This window comes from Lissotriton vulgaris, chromosome 1_1 (assembly GCF_964263255.1).
Source record: "Lissotriton vulgaris chromosome 1_1, aLisVul1.2, whole genome shotgun sequence".
Taxonomy (NCBI): Eukaryota; Metazoa; Chordata; class Amphibia; order Caudata; family Salamandridae; genus Lissotriton; species Lissotriton vulgaris.
Genome location: NC_141685.1, coordinates 353,891,921 through 353,911,996, shown reverse-complemented (window position 1 = coordinate 353,911,996; position 20,076 = coordinate 353,891,921). Strand labels below are relative to the sequence as shown.

Here is a 20,076-nt window from a genome sequence, read left to right as displayed (position 1 = left end):
GTGCATAAGGAGGTGGTGATTTCAGTAGATAGGACAGCAAAGGGTCCTCTACCGCTTCTTCTTTCTTCTTATCAGAACTTGACGGTAAAACCGGATAACATTTATCCACCGCCATATGATGCAGTCTAGCAAAAACTTCCTTTTCCTTCTCGTCTTTGTCTCGCTGATACTGTTCTGCATTTCGCATCACCGTAATAATACCTTCTCTCTTATTTTTCTTAATCTGTTTGATTTCTTTCTGCTTGGCCTCTTTGCGCCATAACCGAAAGGAATCAAACATTGCCGGCATAGCTTTCTATTTAAACAATTTTGCTTCAAGATTATCTAAAATTGCAGTTTCGAAACTACCATGGGGTGGCCAACTAAGGACACCATCATCTTTAGTATAACGGATCCAATATTCATTATATACGATAGGACCCACTCTGTGTCGACTATAAAGCTCATAAAACGGAGTTCCGACTGGAGGTATCGGACATTAGTCCTCCAACCGGGAATCCGTACCGCAACATTTAAGGAAACCAAACAAAGTACTACGGCCAGGCATCGTGCACACTAACCGAGTTTACAAACTTCAAGGGTTATCGAATTACGATGTCCTTGCAAAAATGCAAGACCCTCGGTTTTTGGCAATTGCAATCGTCAAATAAAAATTCAACAACTAAGAACCAACAACTAAGAACCACAAATGCAATGGAACTATGCAAACAACCAAGTTTCAACAACAACAACCAAGGTTTCTGGGAGCGACCCAGAAATACTTAACTGAAAGAACGATGGCGTCACCAGGAAGGCCCGTCTATCTTCTCGCCGTACAAAGGACTACGCCAGGCGCCAAAACAGGTCGACAGTCAGGGCATCAGTCCGTCGCAGCCGTCAGGAGGCGGGAATCTTCGCGGGAAAAGTCTTCGGACCACTTATTTCGACAACAGGGTCGATGAAGCGGGGTGCACCTTCCCTCAGAGATTTCACACGAAGTTCCTCACGATCGTCGGGCTTTGGACCGGTACCGCTGATGTCGCCCCACGTTGGGCGCCAACTGAAGGACTGGGCTATTCTAAGGCCCAGCGGTGCCAGGGAACAACACCTGAAACCTTCGTGGGTTACCTGTTCCGGCGTACAAATCACAGAGACTCGGGACACTTCCTTCGGCGTCAAAGATCAGCGTTTATTTACTGCAGGGATACAGAGATCGCAAGAAGTACACAAAGTGTAGGTTCTGAGAGACAGCTTCGAATTGCAAAAGTGGATCGCTCCTTTTATACATATTTTCGTCATTGCACAACATGGTGAACAAAAGGTTACAACTCAGTTCCCACAGTAAACTTCAAAAGGGTTGCTTTCATGTTTTCAGGAGCCCGGAACATAATTACAGTAACATCGCCGGTTCCCAACTGTAAAAGCACGTTATCCCACCATTAGGCACATTCCATTCTGGCTGTAAACGAGCTAAGAGAAGAGACAGAAACAGGTGCAAGGAAGACAAAGACAGACAACAGATTGAAAAAGAGTGTAGGGGGCAATATCGGAAGCATGATTGCAGGATCAAAGGATTCGTGCCTAATGCATGCACGGCTGAAACAATAGACCGGCACGGCAAGATGAGCCTCGAGCGGAGCCATCTGCCTTTGCCGTGTCATCCCCCTCGTCATAAAGACACCCTCAAAGGAAAATGTGTCTTCCGCAAGAGCTTGGGAATCCCAGGGTCACGAAGCGGACAGTGTCCGTTCGCTGACTACTTGAGGGCAAGAAACAAAATGTATGCCGTATCTAAAATGGAACCCGTGGGTTCAGATGGAGAAACCCACGAATGAGACGAACGGTGCAAAGTAGTATAGCGAAAACGCGTACACCCACTAAACTCGTCATTTGCGGTTCATAGATACCAAACTTGTCCATATTCGAACAAGTCAAAAACGTCATTACGATTCTCTCAGAACCTCAGTACTCTTATAAAAAAGGTATATGGTAATTAGGTGCAATTATATATTTCACTGACAATCTACCTGTCAGTCCCTAGCATATGGTGGGGCATGTTAGTTTAGAGGCCCAGTAGTTTTTGAGGCACTTAAATGTGCACTGCTATGTTGCCTGATGTCATTTTAAAAGTCAGCCTTGTTTTGCAAGATGTTTTTAAATTGAAATGACATGCAAATTCACCTTTAGATTTAAAGGTTCTTCCAAAGTACTAAACCACCTTATGTTTACATATAAGTCACCCTTAAGGTCTACCCTAGGTGTCCTTGGGGTAGGGTGCCATGCATAAATAAGCAGGGACATTTTAAAAGATGTTTTATATGCCCTGGTAAGGGAAAACTGCCAATTTTGTTTCACCCCCTTGTAGCATTTTAGCTACCTAGGCTAACATAGAAATAGTGTCATACATCGTAACTATTGGAAGGAGTGAGCTAAAATAATATTTTAAGGACTTAAAAGATTGGTAATCCAACAGCTTGCTACTGTTGAAATTATAATAACTAATACAAAAAGAAGTTGATTGGCCAGCCCTGAATAGGCTTAGCCAAACTGCTTTGATGAGTTGATATATAACCTGTATAGAGACAGAGGTTATCTGGAGGGGGAGCTCTGTCGCTGTAGAGAACAGGCCAAGAAGGTGGCTGGGTAAACAACCTGGGCTTTAAAGAGAGCTGGACAGTAAAGAATACCCCTCTTCCTGCACCCCCAACCAGATGGGAGCCCCAGGAATGAAATTTGCAGGAGGTCCGGAAAGGGAGTGTTAAGGGAAATGAGCCACACCAGTAGGTTGGCTTAGCCAGCTCTTACTCCCAAGGAAAGAAATTATTAATCTTTAATTTTAAAGTACAGAGCTTTGTGGGACAAAAATATGCCACACTTTGGAGGAAGCTGTCATGCTTTTGGGTGGCACCCTATACCCTGCTTGTGGCCCTAGAACTTTGAATAAAAATGTGAGAGCTGCATAGCAACTCAGACCTGCTGCCTGAAATTACAAGAAGAAGGACTGCCTTGCTGGAACCCTGGCCTGCACCCCAAAGGATTGCACTCCAAAGGACTGCTCCTGCTGCACACTGGGAACTACAGACCTGAGGAATTTGCCTTGCTTTAAGAAGCATCAAGGAGTGGACTCACTGAAAGAAACTGGTTATAATAGCTTACCTGCACTATCTCTCCAAAGAAGTCCCCAGCCTGGAGAGCATCAATTAAACTTTTATGGATTTGGCTAGGTGCATTGTGGGAATTGGAGTCCTAAACTTGCAAGGGCTGGCTCATAGCTTCTAGAACCTTAGATTTGTGTTTTGGACACTCTGAACCCTCAAGAGGAACTTTAAGTAGAAGTTCCAGAAGTTTGCAGACGTTTAAAGCAACTTTTGGAAAAAGCTCCATAAGGTGCCCAACCCTCCAAATTCAAACAGCGACCCGGCCTAGATTTCAGGTTCGTCCCACTCCAGAGATCAACACTTCCAGAATTTCACTAAGGCCTCGTGCTGAGCCAAGCTACTGTCGTCGACTCGAATCCCGGCCTGAAGAGGAGCCTCGCTTGAAGACAAGAGCAAATGCTCCAGAAAAAGTTCTAAATGCAAGGGTAACATTTTGACCGGGCCTCTTGCTTAGTGTATCTGACCAGGGCTCCATCATGTTCAGCCTCAAACTTTGACTTTGTCCCGGTCAAGCGTGACCAGATGTCCCAAGTTGATGCTATATGTTTTTAAGTAATAGAAGGTATTTATTCTTTAAAAATTCTTATCTCTGGTTCCCTATATTAGTTGTTTGTCATTTTGAAGTCATTGTAATCATAAACATATTTCCTATTTCCATAACTTTGTTGCAGATTTTTATTTTGTGTTGTGTCTTACTTATTTTTTTTTTTTTTGGGAAAACCTTTATTTGTAGAAAAAAGTACACCGCTATTCAGCCATACATCCCGGAGGCCAGGCAGCATTGAGGTAGCAGGTAAGATCGTGTACAATACTGTACGCAGAAGCAATCAGGTTTAATTTTCAATAGCATCAAACTTAGAACAAATAAACCAAAGAATAAGAAAGCCTCGAAAAGGCTAAGAGAAAAAGGTGTGCGCTAGGCACGAAAGAGAGTCAAAGAGAAAAAAGAGAGAGAAAAGAGTGGCTGAGGACAGTACAGAAGTAGTGGAGTCGCGCAGCGGGAGGGGGTCGAGGGCCGCACACCCAAGACAGCACACAGTAACAGTGACAACAGTAAGGCATGTGGGGGGGTAACACACCAGGATAACCCATCTGGAATTGCGGGAAGGGGCTCTACGGGGAAGGTTGGACGTCAGAGTCAATCTCTATTGGGGGGTCGCAGATGTCACCTCTATAGGAGTTCCAGGCTCCCCACACAGACCTCCACATTTTAGGCTTGCCCCTGGCCACGTACACCGTCTTTTCACGCAGCATGCACCAGTCCATGTTGGTTTCCCATAAACTGAGGGAGGGAGGAGCAGGCGCACCCCATTTCTGGGCGATGTCCCTCTTGGCCACCATGTTACCCAGGGTGACCCAACGGGTCTGGGCTACACTGTAATCATTCGGACACCAAACATTGAGAAGGCATCGCCGGGCCTCCGCCGGTAGGGCCACTCCAGTCACTTCTTCCATCACCTCATGCACTCGCGTCCAATACCGGGCAACCCCAGGACACTCCCATATGATGTGCAGGAAAGTAGCAAGCATACCACAACCCCTCCGACACAGGCCGTCCGTGGAAAGTCCCATATGTATGAGTCTAGGGCCAGTGACATACACCATGTGTAGTATTTTCAACTGAACAAGGCGGAGTCGTGCTGATATGGCCACCTCCCGAGGGGAGGAGACCGCTGATTGCCACTCCTCGTCGTCCATCTCTATACCATCATTCACCCAGTGCAACCTCAATCGTTCCAGCAAGTCCACTCTCACATTGATGAGTTTTTTGTACGTCAGGGAGATAGCGCTGTCCGGCATGTGGCCGTCCAGCACCCGATCCTCCAGGGGTGATGACTCAGGGATCGCATCACCTTCCGATATGTGAGGGGAGAGGGCATGACTAAGCTGGGCGTGTCGGAAATATTCCGTCGACGCCAGCTGGAACTCAGACTGTAGCATGTCAAACGACTTGATCCGCCCCCTCGCTATCATGTCCCCAACCTTAGATATTCCATTGGTGTCCCACCGGTCGAAACCCTTAGTTTTCCACAGCTTTCCCAGTATGTCTGAGTCATATAGGGGGGTGGCCAAGGTAATCCTATCTTTCCAGCCCAGGGTGTCAGTGACCGCGCGCCATATATGCACCATCGTTTTGGTGGGGCCCGTCAGCTTCCGGTCCAAGGACCTGGAGTATAAGGCTCTATAGTAGTTCCCATCGTTCACGAGCCACCGGTCCAGTGCGTAGCCCGGGCTGGCCGCTGGGCCATAGAGGCCGTGGTTGATGGCCGCGAGCTGAGACGCCCAGTAGTAGCGTCGCATATCCGGCAGGGCGATACCCCCGTCGTAGCACGGTATGGTAAGCTTGAGCAACGAGATTCGTGGCCTCCCATCCCACAACAGTGCTCGCTGCAGGGATTCGATCTCTCCAAAGTATTTGGCCGGGACCGGATCCTGGGTGTTTTGCAAAGCATAGAGGAAGCGAGGTAGCGCCATCATTTTGAATAATGCGGCTCTGCCCATTAGGGAGATCGGTAGCTTCTTCCATCCCACGACATCCCTGCGTAAACGCGCCAGCGGCGGTAGAAGGTTGTGTGAGTATCGGGCTCGGGGGTCGCGCGACACGTAAATGCCCAGGTATCGAAAGCCCTGCTGGGCTATCTGTATTGAGCACCCACGGGGGAGGCGCGGAGTGTCTCCACACAACGTGTATAGTGAGGATTTAGACCAGTTGATCACCAAGCCGGAGTGTGTCCCGAAGGTACCCAGTAGATTAAAAACCACAATAAGCGAGCGGCAAGGAGAAGTGAGATACAAGAGGATGTCGTCCGCGTAAAGCGACATTCGGTCCTCAAAGCCAGGTGACCACGTAATCCCGGAGACATCAGGGTGTGTCCTGATCCAAGCCGCCAGGGGTTCCAGTGCCAGGGCGAACAGGAGCGGCGAGAGCGGACAACCTTGTCTGGTGCCCCTGTGCAGCGCAAAGGAGGCCGACAGCCGACCATTGACGGCCACATTAGCCAACGGTGCGGAATACAGCAGCTGGACCCATCCGATGTAAGTGGGCCCAAACCCCAATTTGGCTAGGACTGCCCATAGGTAATTCCACTCCAGCGAGTCGAAAGCCATAGTGGCGTCAAGAGAGGCGAGAACTGCCGGTTCACGAAGCAGGTGAGCACGTGCCATGACCGCGTGAAGCCTCCTCAAGTTGAGCGCCATGTTCCGGTGAGGTATGAAGCCGGACTGGTCCGGGTGAACCAAGTCCGTGATCACACCCACCAGCCGGTTGGCCAACAATTTGGCCAGGATCTTGGGTTCGGCGTTCAGAAGCGAGATGGGTCTATAGGACCGACACAAATCACGTGGTTGTCCTTCCTTGTGGATCACCACAATGGTGGCGAGTCTCTGGTCGAGGGGGAGTTCTCCCGTCTCGCGGGCTTCAAGGAACATATTAAGCAATGGTGTAGCCAGCGCGTCGGCCTTGAGTTTATAAAGCTCGACCGGGATACCGTTGGGTCCCGGTGCTTTGCCGGAGCGCAGCGAGCGGATAGCCAGGGCCACCTCATCCACAGACAGGTCTCGATCCATGTCTTCTCGGTCAAGATCCGAGAGGCAGGGAAGGTCGATGTCCTCCAGAAAGGAGGCCGAGACAGACTCTGGGAGAGGATTCGCGGAGGTATATACCCCTTCGAAGTATTCAGCGAAGGACCCAACTATAGCCGCCGGGTCCGTCAGGGATAAACCATCTTCACCCACCAGCTCTGGGACCACCCGGGACGCCAGCTCCCGTCTATCCAGCCACGCCAAGAGCTTGCCCGCCTTATCACCCGAGTCATATATCCTGCCCTGCTGTTCCCTGCTCAAGGCCTTCGCTGCGTCAGTGGTGGTCGCTCGGAGTTCGGACTGTTTAAGGGAGAGAGCGTGAATCAAGTCGGGAGACGGGTCCAGCTCCAGTTGGGCGTGCAGGTCAGCGATATCGGATTCCAGCCGCACCACGTCCTCATCCCGGCGGCGGCGAGCCTCCGCAATCAGGGAGAAGGCCTCGCCACGAAGCACAGTTTTAAAGGCCTCCCAAAGGGAGACAGCGGAGTCAACGGAGCCAGTATTTTCGGCGAAGTACCGGTCCATAGCTTTAGTCAGGAGGGCCCTGGTCTTCGGATCGCGAAAGTACCACGGGTTAATGGGAGCCACTCGCGAAGACGCGGGTATCTGGAAGTCAAAGGAGACCCAGACCGGGGAATGATCCGAAATGCCCCTAGCTAAGAGACGCGCGGTGGACACAGACTGCGCTTGGGCAGCCGGGGTGAGGACGTAGTCTATTCTAGAGAGGCTACCGTGGGCTCCCGAGAGGAAAGTGTACTGCCGCTGGGCAGGATGTAACAATCGCCAGCAATCAACCATCCCCATGGAACTCAAAAAATCAGGCAGCCAAGACTGGGAAGGGCGGAGATTCCTGGGTGGAAAGCGGTCCAAGTCCCCGGAGACTACAGAGTTGAAGTCCCCACCCACCAGCAACAATCCCTCGGGGAGACCTAAAATGGCGCCTCCCAGGCCCCTGAAAGTAGTCTCCTGCAGCCCCGGGGGAACATAAACCGAAACCAAAACTAGCGTGCGGCCCTCCCACCTGCCCACCAACGCCACGTATCTGCCTCTTTCATCAGCAAGTACAGACTCCACCTCCAACGGGAGGGACGTGCGCACCATGATGCCCACCCCTCTGGAACCCGAAGAGAACCCTGAATGTGCCACCATTTTATATCCACGTCTATTCAAGGCCTTACAGGCATGTCCCACCAAGTGGGTCTCTTGTAGAAAAACCACATCAGGCGAGCAGCGCTTAAGCATCTGCAACAAAACACCCCTCTTAATACGGTCCCCCAACCCGTTAACATTCCAGCTCAACAAATTAAGAGATTTACCCCCCATCATCAAGGATCCGCGCCCCCTCCCCCACCCACAACGGCACCCACAGCAATAACATTTCAGTCCAGTAGTTCCTCAGCCGGAACAAAGAGTAAAACAAAGAAAAAGTACGAAAAAACACACCCCAACTACCCACCACCCTGCACCCCTGCATTAGACTATAATCCACCCCAACTAGCAGTGTGCCTGTCGCCCCTTAACTAACCTACAAGAAGCCCACAGAGGAGAAAGGAAGCGTCCCATCCCCCCCGTCATCCCCCATATTAATTACAAAGCGAGTCAAAATAACAGCAGCAATGTCAAAAGCCGAAGTCCCTCACGGCAGCCCAGCTCTCGGAAGGCAAGTAACCAAACAATCATTCCTGTGCTTCCGCGCCTCCGGTGGTCTCCGCCGTCTGGTCGGTCGGCTCATGTCGTTCCTGGGGCAGGGTATCTAGCCAGTGTCCCACCTCATCCGGAAAGTCAAAGAAGAAGGTCCGGTGGTCACGCTCGATGCGAAGCTTGGCAGGATAGAGCATGGAGTAACGCAGGCCCATTTCCCTCAGTCTCCGTTTCACCCCCGTAAAGCTCTTACGCTGTTTCTGGACAGCCTGGGTGAAATCCGGGAAGAAGTTCACATCTGAGTTCTGGAAGCGGAGATGGCCCGCGGTCCTCGATGCTTGCAGGATAGCGTCTCTGTCCCTGTAGTTGAATAGCCTCGCGATGATGGGGCGAGGGGAGGCACCCGATTTCGGCGGCCCACCCGGGATCCTGTGGGCCCGTTCAACCGAAAAGAACTTACTCAGGCCCCCCGGTGCCAAGTTCTTAACCACCAGGTCTTCCACAAAGAGCTCGGTCGAGTCCTCCTCGGCCTTTTCCGGTACTCCAGTGATGCGAACGTTTTGGCGCCGCGCGCGACCCTCGAACTCGTCCAGTCGACGCGCCAGCATTCCATTAGCCATTTTCAGGTCTCGCACCTCCAACTGTACATCAGACACATCAGTGACCAGGCTGGAAGTCTTGAGGTCCAGCGATTTCACCCGGTCGTTAGTTTTCCCGAGGTCGGTCCTGATGAGGTTTAACTCAATCTTCAGAGAGTCAACCTTGCTGGACAGTTCCTCGCGGAGAGTGTGCATCTCCGTCTTCACCCCCGTTATCGCTCCCATGACGTCCCGAAGTGTTATCTCAGAGTCGTCCGGTGATTCATCCCTTCTCGAGTCCTTAGTATGGCCCGCCAGTACCGGCGATCCCTTAGACTGGGAGAATCGCTCCGGAATGGTGGACTGGGACTGGGACGGTTTCCTGTTGAGCCGCTGAGATTTGCCTACGTCCGAGCCACCCTTGCCCGCCATGTTGGCACTTCCGGGACGGGGGGACACCAGGGGCGAAAGGGTCCAGTGTAGTATGCCCAATGCACACGACGATATCTCCAAAGTCCTGTGTTGAGGCCGCACAGCAAGGCGCTCAAGGATCAGAAGTACCCATCGGGAAGACGAAGCGTAGGCAGGGAGGTACCATGTGGAGACACCGCTGTACCCCACTACGGTCGCCACCGATGCGGGCGGAGCCTCCGGGATCCGTCGAGCTAACTGGGTCTAGGAATGTCCGATTTTCATTCCGAAAGCGGGTGCCGCCTCAGGACCGGCTTAACAACCGATTCCCACAATCGTGGGACAGGATGGGTCACAGGATTATTGCGGAGGATCGGGAGGTCTTCGGAGCTCCGAGCTCACGCGGCCATCTTGGTTGGCAGCGAAGCTCCTCCCGTGTCTTACTTATTTAATGTTTTTCTGTTTTTTTAATGTTTCACACACCTGTCTCCTAAGTTAAGCCTGCCTGCTCACTGCCAGCTACCAAGGGTTGAGCCAGGGTCTAATGTTTTGAGACCTTGACTGGACCTTAATTGCATTGGTGACCCTACTGCTAGTGGTAGGTGCACTCTTAACCCTACCAATAATCCACCTTCCAACCATGAGTGTGTCAAGAGCAGGTGCATTAACTTTCCATCTAGGATCTTACACTGTGCATTTGTTAAGTACTTAAATCACTCAGCATTTAATTTAATCAAAATGAAGTCGCTTGGCAAAAATAAACAGAACGATATTAGTAAGACACATTTTAATCTCCTCGGGGGCAATGTGAATGAATGAATGAATTCCTAAAGCGCTCCGTTGCTCAGAAGAGTTTCCAAGCACTAGAATATGTGCAGCATTAAAGCCTATGATACTTTTTAAGTTTCACTAGCCACTCGTAGAAAGGTACAATCCACCATGTTCATTACGTATTTATAAGTGTGGGTGCAAGTCCTAGGTACACAGGCAGTCCAGGCGAATGGATGTTAATGTCAACTGAGTCCTTGTCCTAATGAGCTCCATAACTGACTACTGGAATTACTCCAGTAGTCAGTTATGTCTACAGTACTGGAACCTCCAATTTCAAATACCCCTTCATCCAGTGAGAGTGCTACTACAGACTCTGCTTGCACGACATGCACTTCACATGCAGAACCACTTTTTTATGGTTAAGGGAAAAGAGAGCACAAAGGTCAGCCCCAGTCACAGCTGCTGCCTAGAACCAACAGTGGGGCGGGTGAGTGTGGGGGTGGAAAATTGGGTACGAAAAATAATTACATACCTCCCGGCCAGCCACCACTGCCTCTCCTGTATCCCGTCCTCTTCCTGGCTTCTTGTGAGAAACAGGAAGCAGGATCCACCAGGACTCCCACGCTCCCCGCAGCCAATCACAACAATGCAATGCAGCGTTGTGATTGGTCTGAGCGCTGTGGCACGGCACTCAGCCAGGGGCTAGAGGGGTGGGCATGTTCTCAATGCAGGCTGTAATGCAGCCTGTATGGAGAACAAGGAATGTACGCATGAATGTTTTAGGGGGCTCGATAGGACCGACAAAACAGTCATTGCGCACAGGAGTGTTCTACCACTCCTCCCCTGCTCTGCAGCCCCGCCCCAGCCCTCACGCACGCTGCTGCAGCAGGAGGACAAAATAAAATGATAATAACATTATGGTATTATCATTTTATTTTTGCCTTTCTTTTGCAGCCTTCTGGCAGTGGGGCAACGCTCCTCCGGCTTATCGGATGAGCCGCCACTAGTCAGGCCCCCACCCAAAAAAATGGAGTCCTGGGTAGAAGCTTGTAATATGCCATTTATTATGATAAATCCTGGAGGGAAATGATTACAATATTTACAAGTTGGCTATCGGTGGAGGTGGAGGTGGAGTAAGGAGCATTAAAGACTGCAAAGAACTGTCATGTATCATAATAATTCATTCTTTTACTTTTGACTCTCTTTGTTAATGTGTGCAAAACAAAACCTCTATGTTCGTAGGCTGCAAAGTTTGAAATATAATTGTAGAGATAGATTGTTGAACTGCAAAGTGTGTTGAAAGTGAACCTAATACACAAATGTTTCCTGTGACCTACAGCTTATTCTGTAGCGTACACTCTATGGGCATGAGAGGTTTGTACTGGGGCATCGAAGGAACTGTAATAAATGTTACAAAAGGTAAAGAAGTAGGTAAAATAATAGTACATTTGATTTTATAATTAAATGATTGTAAAATCTGTGGAAGAGAAAAAGTTAGGGAGATGATACACCTGATGGGTGGAAAGGTAATTTGGTTTACATAAAGACAATCCTTGTGACGACCAACCAAGTAACTGATCTTTCTGTTTGAGTCAAGTAGGAATTGCATCTACTTCTTAGAGATGGAGTCATATAATTGATTGAAGGCACTTCTAAGGCACACAGTGAATCCACCTCTGGGTGCAGAAAGTAGTGCAGGCTCAAGTGAGGCTGAACATCTTTTAGCATAGACTCAGTGCTTTATATAGGCCGATACTGTCCGGTAAGGAGTAGCTGCACTTTTTTATTTTGCAAGGGAGAGTACCGGCACTTCTCATGAGAGATGTAATACTTTTAATTGTAAAGTACCAGCACTTCTCAGAAACAAGCAGGTACTCTGGTACAGAGTACCTGCACTTCTTTTTTCCATTTCAAGCACTGTATATACTAGGTACTCTCTGGCATTAGGCTGGGAGAGAGTAAAAGCAGATGAGAGAGATTGATAGCAATAAGTATTGTTTTTTTTATTTGCTATTTGAATAGGTATTATTGTAAATGCCTAATACAATATTGATCGAACAGAAGTTGACCAAAAAAACTAAAAATAATTTGAAAAGAAGAAATTTAAGCTGAACGATTAAAAATTGAAAAACGTCTAAGAAGTGTGAGTTGTGTGTAATACTTGTGTACTCCTCTAATGTGAGCAAATAAAAGAAGTAAGTGATGATAATTTAAAGTTTGGAATGTTTTCATCTTTTTATATACATAAACCCGTTAATGCTTCAAGTAGGATATTCACTTCTCCTACTGAAGACATTATGGTGCCTCATTTTCAACCTTTGCTAAGCTGGAAATCTTTTACATTTTCAATTAAATGCATTCTTCTTTCTGTCTAGAGTTTCTGGTAAGTGCAGAAAGATATCAATAGTCTATGGGCTGGCTTACAGGCCTAAAAAGATAGAACATAATGTCTTAAAGTGTGTTGAATTTTGATAATCTATAATCAAGTTCCCTACTAGAAGCCAGCAGGTACAGCAAACTAGAGGACTGTGGAATCTTAGCGAAATCTTTATATTGGTGAAGTAGTGTGGCTCACTGGTCAGAGGCGGCAGACCCGAGAGCAGAGGACGGCCCGGGACCAGGGTTCGATTCCCGGCGCGGCAGGTTTCTGGACCAGGGTCAGCGGACTCGATAATTCTCTCGCCTCGGTGCCCACTCTGATCAGCGATCACACTCGGCAACTCTGGGCATTAGCTTGCCTCATCTTCACTAACGGCCCCACCAGACCGCCGGGGATGCCTGGTCTCACCCTGGAGATACCCATTAAGGGACCATCTCTCAGGGAAGCCAGGAAGGGTTTCGCAGCGGTCGAAGCGCCTTGGGACCCTACGGGTAAGTAGTGCGCTATATAAATGCCTATACATTTACATTTACATATATGACTTCACAATACTTAAATGCTTGTTGTTCTCCAGATAATTTGGACTGTCACTAGGATGGCGACACCATTGTGAGGAAGTAACCGCCCAATTATAGATTGTTGGTTTTGTTATCTTAATTTGGATGTGACTGCACATAGTGCAGTCGGAAACATCCATTTTCAATTGAAATCGAAATAGAAAATGCTCACAGCACAAGTTTGCACTGAAAAATGGAAGTTGGGGAACATCCCTGCACCGTGTGCCAGGCACTTCATGGTGTCATCCACACAGTGCAGGGATATTGAGGGGGGCCCCATAGGTGCCCCTCAGACCCATATGCAGAGGACCATGGTGGAAGGAGGCCCTATCAGGGGCCCCCAAAGTCAGTTTCCTACAGCCACTCCATGTCAGAAAGGCCAACATGAATTTGCTGTTGGTAACCGACATCGTAATCCTGACGGCTGAGCATAGCCTGGCTTTGCTGTCATTGAAGGGATTACTATTCCGCTCCTGTTCCAAGAGGAGCGGAATCCCCTTGCAGTATTCCCTCTAACCACCATAATCTAAATAAGGTGGTTGGAGGGAAACCTCAGGATGTTGGGCAGAGGTTGAGGCTCTCCGCCCGCTTTCTAAATCGGAACCATAATGTCATCTTTTAAGGTCAATGTCTTTGGTAAAACGAGATTTCTGAATGAAGATGATTTCCTACACCTTTTATTTCACATTACAAGGAAGTAAGGCACTCTTGTACTTTTGTATTTGCATTCGAAGGTCTGCAGTGCACAAAATTGCAGGGTTTACTACCATAAAAAACAAAATCACTGTCTACTGAAGGTACAATGCCAGGCACACATCTATCTGCAACTTGAAATGTACACATTGCAACTCCATGCGATTCCTAAGAAAAAGGGGGTATGAAAGGAGCTTCTCCCTCAACTTGAAATCAAAATTATAGTTATTGATGGTTACCAACCACAACAGAATTCACAAACCAATGGCTGGATACTGACACCTCAAAAGGTGCAAAGTAGAAGCTATTTTTGGTAGACATCTTCCACTTGTTGGAGCTGGGGAAGCGTATGGGTCCAGGGAACGGCTGCATGTGAGCCCATGTCCCTTCAAGGGGCAAGGATTGCCATGTCAACATTCTGCAAATTCAGTTGCAGTGTTGGACAACTGCTGTTCCTCACAGACCTTCTTCACTGCATTCACTGTCCTTAGGGAGGATTCACAAAGGAAATCCTGCCTCTTTTGTATGCATGAGGTATGACTTGTGTGAATCTTAGTGATGAACACCGTGTACTTCAACGGATTAGTACATAACAAGAAGTCAGATCACAAATTATTCGCTCTGCAAAAACAGTCACTGCTTTGAAACTTGACTTTTAGTAAATCCAGGATGTTAGTCTTTTTGTTATATATTTATTTTCCTCAATTTCCAAGCGTTCCAGAACCCCTCTCAGAACTAGGGTTATGTTGGTGGTATATTTGTACACAATTGAAGGTATAGTTATTGCTGGACTTGGCCTTCTGTGCGGGGTCACCCCCAAACCCTTTGCCTTCGCCCCACTTATTTTTGTTGAATTCGTTTTTATTGGCCTTAAAACTGTGCACACACTTTCATTGCTAACCAGTGCTAAAGTACTTGTGCTCACTCCTTAAAACATTATAAAATTGGCTCACTCCCAATTAGCACATTTAATTTACTTGTACATCCCTAGTAAAGTGGCACAGCATGCACTCAGGGCATGTATATTAAATGCTACTAGTCAGCCTGCAGCACTACTTGTGCCACTCACTTAAGTAGCCTTTTTACCTGGCTCAGGCCTGATGTTGCTACATGTATGTGCAGTCTTAAATTGACATTTCAACCTGGCAGAATAATCCTTTTGCCCGGCCTAAACCTTCCTTTTTGATACCCATGTCACCCCTAAAGTACGCCCAAAACATCCCAAAGGTTAAGGTAAACAGTTGGCGGTCCTTGGGGTGGTCTTCACCCAAACCTTTTGCCTTCCTTCTATTTTTTCACAACAGGGAACCTAGGTGTTGGCAGGATGGGCCATCTCTGACCTGATGGGGGCAAAGCTGTCACTTTACTTTAAAGACACTGGCTGGCTCAGCTCACAGACAAAGGTATTCACACTAGCCTTTTTTGCCCCCAACAGACCCCTGTCTGTTAGAGGTAAAAAAAGACTAGTGTGAAGTCCTTTGTACAGGCCAGAGAGTTTAGAATTTCCAGACACTTCTGTATGGAGAAACTTCAGATGCTTATCCAATTTCAAAGTGGACACCAGCTATAAATATTGGACCATCAAACCCACTTGTTAGATCAATTCTGGACCTGTGGAAAACTCAGAAGAGCTGATGTGCTGCTGTGCGGAGGACTGCCCTTCTATTCTGCTGGCCTGCTGGCCTGCTACCTGAGTGGTAAGGACTGGACCTCCATCTTGAACCCAGGACCACCAGAGTGACTCCAAGGGCTAGATGGCCTTTGTCTTTATCAGAGGCTCAGAGATAGAAAAGGCTCCAACCATATTGAATACTGGACCTGGACACTGCGTGCTGGAAGTCTTAACCCTCCACCCCCAAAACGGTGTCCCTCCAGTCTTGGACCCTTGGAAGTGGAACTAAAGGTGCTCAGCCAGCCCAGCTATGGTCCCATCAGAACCGATGCATCCTTGACATTGACCTCGCAACTTCTCATCAGAACCGACACAGTGTGATGCTTTCTCAAGGCAAGTCTGCATCGCAGCCCTCACAGGTCATCGGAACCACCGCTGCGCAATGCATCTTTGACATGTCCTTGCATCACTTTTTGGAAACACTGCTGCACGGTGGAATGCTCCACAACTAGGATTTAAAGTGGATTTCTAAGTGGCACTAACTTGGTCCCTGCTCCATCCCAGTCGCCCTGAACTTTTGACTTTGTCCCAGTCCAGCGTGAAAAGTTAACCACAGCTGGCATGGTGTGCTTTTCAGCACTGTTTTTTTACCTAAAGCTTTAAATTTGCATATTTCCAGTTTTACTAATTGGAGTGATGTCATTTTGGGGTTCGTTTATTAAATGTTACTCTATTTTTCCAGATTAGTGTGAGATTTTTCATGTGTTATGTTTTCACCTTCTTACTTTTCAAAGTAGTGCATAAATACTTTACACTTTGCATCCAAAGCTAAGCCTGACTGCTTTTATGCCAAGCTACCAGGGGGTTGAGCATAGGTTAATTTGGAATTTAATTGTGTTTCAAGCTGAAAAAGTTGTGGTTGCTGCTTCACTAGGGTTTCACTCCCCTCAACCCTTAACCAAATTTCCTATATTTATCCTCCTAAAGATTTTCTAAATCTGACACTCAGGTTGCAATGGCCTGAAATGATTGCTTTTGTGATAAATAAAATGATGGATAACCTCAGTCCAAATCATCATTAAAAGAATGGGATTTCGTTTAGTTAATCAGCATTTCTTTTAGAAATGGGATATAGAACTGGAAATGGTTTTAATACACTAGCTTCCTCAAATATAGGTAACGTTTTCCTGCAAAACGTGTGGTGTTCTAAACTTTTATTTTTGTATCTGCTTGTGGGATTCGATTTCCACCTCAACTGGACTACTTTTCTGCTTTTGTTGGAATGGTTTTTGTGTTCAACTTTGAATTATGTTGTTCTGAGTTTTGTGTGTGTGGATGGGTTTACAGACCAAGGAGCTTATTACGAGTCTGGCGGTTCGTGGACAGCCAGATTCGCAGGGCATGGCCAACTTCTGACTGCCGTATCACAGCCATGGCGGTCTGGCTACCCCGGGACCACCGCAATAGCCAGGGGTCAGAGATCCGTAGCAGTGGTGCGGTGGTCTTGACGCCACAATATGCCAAGCATATTACAAGTTTCATGGCCGTGCGACCGCTATGAAATTGTGGTGGTGAGGAAACAAAGGGGTCCCTACAGGGCCCCCTTGTGACTCTGCACCATGGGGTGCATGCAGGGGGGCACATGTTGTGCCCCCTTGTGTGCATGCACCCCAGTACCTGCACGGCACGGACTGCAGCAGTCTATGCCGTGCAGGTACTTATATTGACGTTCCTATTGTGGTTCCTATTTCATAGGCACTGCCGTGTGAACCCCAAAGAACCGCCCACAAGACAGGAGAAAACTCCTAATCTTGCATTTGGTTCAACCACTGGTTTAGCAGAGCAGGAGCAGGGCAGTCCGGCTCACACACGACCAAGCAAGTAAAGAGGCTCCAATACTTGTTTAGAGATGTGTAAAGTTTGTAATTTTGCAATGGAACTAAGTTCCCAAATATAATAATATGGAAGCTTATAGAGTGCCTGGTTACGCACACCGGCGTGTCCCCGCGCTATGGTGAATGTCAGCGACAGGTACCCTCCCTATGCTCAGGTACAGAATTATTGTAGGAACAGAAACGTTTTAAGATTAGCTCTGAACCTGGCCTCTGAGGGTTCCAGACGAAGCTCCAGCGGGAGATTATTCCAGCTCCTAGAAGCTAGGAGCCTGAAGGATCTACCCCACATGCGGGCCTTGTTGATTTTAGGAATCGTTAACAGGCCAGTTCCGGAGGATCTGAGCGACCGCATAGGCCTATATATAGTGCAACAAGGCTCTGTAGGGGCCTAGGTGCCTTGCCCCCAATAATGCGGTGACATGTGCAGAGAGCCTTGAACATAATCCTTTTCCTAACTGGAAGCCAGTGGAGAGCTTCCAAGGCGGCCTTTTAGGCAGCTCTTCTGGGAAGCCTCAAGATCAACCGGGCCGCGGCATTCTGTAGCACCTGCAGATGATCCAAACTCCTAACCGTGGCACCTAAATATAAAAGGTTGCCATAGTCCAGTCGCGAGGTAACAAGGGCGTGCACCAGCGTCCGCCTGGCCTCAGTAGGACGGAGGTCCAAGATCTTCCGCAAACTTTTAAGGATGCCAAAGCACACCCCAACCACTCGACCTATCTGTGGTGCAAAAGTAAGGTCCAAATGAATCCACACCCCTAGGTTTTTAGCCTGCTGACAGGGTGCGGGAGTCATTCCTAGGCAGGACAGCCACTATGCCGAGGACCTCACAGACGAGCCTCCCCCCACCACGAGCACCTCAGTCTTGCTGCCATTCAACTTCAGGCAGTTGATAGACATCCAGGAGGCAAGCTCCTGCATGCAAGCACTGAAGTTGGACACTGCAAGGTCGGGTGCCCGCGACAGGGAGATTACCAGCTGTGTATCGTCCGCATACAACACAATTTGCATACCGTAACCCTCCACTATGCTAGCCACAGGGGAGATATACAGATTAAATAAAGTCGGGCTCAGGGCCGAACCCTGCAGCACCCCCTGATCCAGGTTAATCCCTTTAGAGTAATAGTCACCCTGTCTAACCTGAAAACCCTGATTGGACAGAAAGGATTGGATCCACTTCAGCGCCGCCCCTGAGACCCTGCCCTTATTCAGACACTGCAGCAAGGTGAAATGTGCTACAGTGTCGAAAGCTGAGCTCAGATCCAGAAGGATAAGGGCCATAGTCTGTCTTTCATCCACCCCTTGTCTGATGGTCTCTACAGCCATCAGCAATGCTGACTTTGTTGAGTGGTGTGAGCGAAACCCAAACTGAGTCGGGTGGAGTAGATGGGCTTCCTCCAAATAGGCCATCAACTGGGAATTAGCGGCCTTCTTTGCCATTTTTGCCAGGTAGAGTAGGAGCGAAATGGGACGGAGATTATCCAACTTATCCCAACTAACATAAGGTTTCTTCTGGAGAGGGAGTACCACCGCCTGCTTCCATCCTTCCGGCACCGTGTGAGTCCTGAATGATATATCCAAAACATGCCTAATATAGGGTTCAAGGACGTCGATGCTCTCTATGAGCAGTTTCGGCTAGGCGGGGTCCCTGGGAGACCCTGACTTGATTGAGCTGCAGATCTGCCGCAGTGCCTCTGGGGGTGGGGTGACAAAAATCTCCAGCCTATGTGTTCCTCCATCTACCCCCTTGGCCTCCATAAATTCTGATCCCCTTTTTTCTCCTCCCGCAAAAGAGGAATATATCACGGCCACTTTCTCCAAAATGAAGTCCTCAATGCGGTTTGCACGATTCCTCTGAGATATCAGTCAGCACAGTGGACGACTTACATGAAGAGATTTCCTTGTATATCTTGTATATGGCATGACTCATAGCAGGTGGAGATTCCTGGTTTTCTTGTGTCTACCTACTCATGTTTTTTCTTGTGTGAGTGTTATTTGATTATCAAAATCTTGTGTGTATTTTGCATGCAGGCACGTACTTTGCTTGGCTTTCTCTAGCAAGTGACTCTGAAACCAGCTCACACTGGTAACTTTAGAGACGGGTACATACCTTGCTTAACTTTTCCTCAAGAGTATCTCAAGAAATCTTATGGTGCTTGCTACAACATGGTTATCAAAGTTGTGATCTTCACAGTTGTGACTATAAGTATGTCATATGGTGTTTATAGTTTACCAAGAATTATAGGTATGTCACAAACAAAAAATATGTAACAGCACACACTCTTACTCTTGCTTTTTCCACGGAAACAGCCGTTGCACTGCAAGCGTTACAACGTATGCCATTACCCGCATGCTGTTGCAACCCGAAAGGTGTGTAGCGGGGGCAGAAGGTGTTGGACATAACTCCAACACCTTCCCTACTATTGCACACACTGGAGTTGGAATAGTAAATTGAACTATTCCAACTTCCGACGCATCCCGACAGCAAGTCGGGGTAAAGATTTGCATTGCAACTGCATGCGAGGTAATGGCATGCGTTGTAACGTCCGACAACTGCTTTGACACAGCCTAGTTGCACATTTTTCTTTACCTGCCATTGTGTTTTGTGGATGACAGAAAAAGATAAAGCGAGAGAGACTGGGAGAAAGAGACAGAGAGACAGGTTCCCAGTGCAAATAGATGCCAAAAGGCATTGTCGGGCAGCAGGTAGAGATGACAAGAAAGGGCGATATTAGGTCCAAAAAGGTCCTATTTACATCTAAGTGTCTCTAAGTAAATCTTCATGTATCTGGTTGAGTCCTGAAATACATAATACTTTC

The 20,076-nt window shown here is 48.1% G+C and overlaps 1 protein-coding gene across 1 annotated transcript in view; it reads left to right on the top strand.

The window, feature by feature from the left end:
• LOC147747172 (cytosolic carboxypeptidase 6-like) overlaps nucleotides 1–20,076 on the top strand; it is a 1,837,485-nt gene that overhangs the window by 1,803,581 nt on the left and 13,828 nt on the right. The window lies entirely within an intron of this gene.